Source organism: Halyomorpha halys, unplaced genomic scaffold (genome assembly GCF_000696795.3).
Source record: "Halyomorpha halys isolate HHAL.00 unplaced genomic scaffold, Hhal_1.1 Scaffold255.1, whole genome shotgun sequence".
Classification (NCBI taxonomy): domain Eukaryota; kingdom Metazoa; phylum Arthropoda; class Insecta; order Hemiptera; family Pentatomidae; genus Halyomorpha; species Halyomorpha halys.
The window spans coordinates 296,789-299,483 of record NW_027114251.1 but is presented as its reverse complement, the minus strand read 5'-3'; positions in this window follow the sequence as shown (position 1 = coordinate 299,483).

Below are 2,695 nucleotides of genomic sequence, written 5' to 3'. Positions count from 1 at the left end.
AATAGATATAATAAGCAATTAATTAAGTGATATATATTCCAATATATTAATAAATAATTATATTAATTTACATCAAGCATTCAATTGTATTCAATTAATCTATCTACATCCCTAAATCTAGAAATTGCAAAGCATTCCCGGGTATATCATAAATCATTTTATAAATTATGTATCTTTTAGAAAATAAAATAAAGCATATATAATTATAAAATATTATTACAATAACAATGTGATATAAGTTTCTGTTGTATACATTTTTGGACTCGTAATATATAAAATGCATATGCATTGCCGTGTCTGCTTGTCAGAATCAGGTTCAAACTTAGGTCATTGTTAAAGGTGAACAACCTGTTAGTAAACAGTGTATTTATGTATATATTTTTTCCTGTTGCTCTTGAAGTCGACATATCCTGGAGTACCCGTTCATCATTCGGGCCAACAAGCTATTAGGGTTTCCCCATGTTCGTATGTAACCTGAATATACGGAGTTAATCGTGCCATCCGGTTAGTCGATGCTCACCAAAACAATATAATGACAGCTTGGGAAAATATTATCGTGTATTTAGTTCAGGAAGGGAACGTTTTGCTTAAACGTTTCATGTCGACGAACTGGGTATCACAGAAACGAAGAATAGGAGATGAGCAGATAGCTTCTGAATCATTGTCAAAAAGTTTTTAGTGAACATGAGAAATTACTAATGTAAAATCACCAATATACGGACCTCTAACAAGAATCGCTTTATTCCTTCCATGTTGACTCCAGTTGATGAAAAATATTTCCCGTATTTAGAATAAATTAAATAAACAAATATAATTTTTCTATTTGCAGGTTGGTAACTCATCTATTCAACCTTTTAAATTTTGTTTTTTGTACTTATTTTAGTAAAGGTTCCCTCGGGGTCCCGAATACGAAAAGCACTCGTATATTTACCGAATTTGATAAAAGGGATCAAAGAGCTCATTCACATCATATTTACAAATATATAAATTAAATTATAACAAAATAAGAAATAGAAGAGAAAAATAAATATTGGAAGAAGATACCGTAGGAAGTCTATTGTAAAAAGATAGTCCTGGTGGCGGTCAATAAAGGTATTAAAAAGTAAAAGAAAACTATTTATTGTTGTTTTTATTACTACAATCTACATCTCAGTCTCAATCTGACAGCTCTGACGAAACCCTACAAAGTGGAGCGAAACGTTGGTTAACAATAAATAGTTTTCTTCTACTATTTTGATACCTTTGTTGAACACCACCCGGACTATTTTCCTAAAAAATAATAATAAAAATAAATAAATAATAACTCATCGTGGAAGGGGGAGGGTTTATCTATAGGTGACCAATCTATTCTATCCATGGTGGGGAGTCAAGTTTTTTTATTTTATGAGACTGCCACTTGATGAAAAAAGTCAACACCCCAGGCCGGATTCGACCGGCGCTACCTGCAGATCTCAGATTGGTAATACCTGCGCCTCAACTACCAGAGCTACAAACGGTCCAAAAAACACAATTGAACTCTAAGCTAAATAACGTTTTAAACACAATCACTCCTATTTACAATACTTACATTCAGTAAGAATGTACCCAACCGAGCTCAACCCCCCACTTATGGTGGCTAGAGCAGGACTCCGATGATCCCGTAGTTTCTCTCTCTGGTATTAAAAGCTTCCTCCACTGGGGAAGAGTGAGGGCGCTAGTCGCAGTAGTTCAGGGCTTCAGTGGAGAATCTAGCCATTGTCACAACCCCTATATAATTATTTCCATAGGCCTCTGGGCCACTGCCGTTCAAACCATCGGGGAGGATTGTAAGAATGGGTAATGTTGGATAGGGATTGCGATAGAGTAGGGATTCCCAAAGTGGTTGAAATCAGGTTTTCTTTGGGTTGACATAAACGACATACACTTTATATTTACTGAATTTTATTTCTATTTATTTTGTTAAATTTTGATGAGAATATGATGTCAAGTTTACTCACTTAACCAACCGCAAAGTTTTTAAATTTTGTATCAATAGGAAAAAAACTAGAGATAGGATTTTTAAAGTAATTTGACTATGGGGGTCTGAGGTATCCGTTCATTTTGGAAAGTGGGTCTCTTTCCCAAAATAGTTTGGGAATTCCTGTACAAGGGGATTAGGATGATGAGTGAGTTTCTCATGGGATGTGGTGAATTTAGATTTAATGAGGTCTGATACCAATTGGACACTATGGTCATGATGTAGGGTAGTGTTGGTTACATAGTAAGGAGCATTGACTATTGTTAGAATGACTTTAGACTGAAAGGATTGAACTCGTTTGAGTTTTTAACTGTCCCCCACAGTTATAGTTCCTAAGTTCAAATAGGTTTTATAATTGTTTTGTAAAGTAATAATTTATTGTTAACTAAATGCTGTTATTTTCTACCGAGCTAATTGTTTTAATGTTGTTCAGAGATTCCCATAGACGCCCCTGTAAACTGCAAAACAATATTCAATGAGAGGGGTGATTAAGAAAGTAACTAGGACCTTACGAGTTCTAAAAGAAAATAGGTAACGAAAGTAATTTGAACACTTTGAGTTGAAGAAGGTACGACAGGAAATATGGGAGATGTGGTTTTTTCATGCGAGAGTTTGGTCAATGGTGGCACCAAGTTTTTTGACAAATGGATGGAATTCGTCCATTTCTACATAAAACCTGTCTTTTTTGTCAAAAATGCT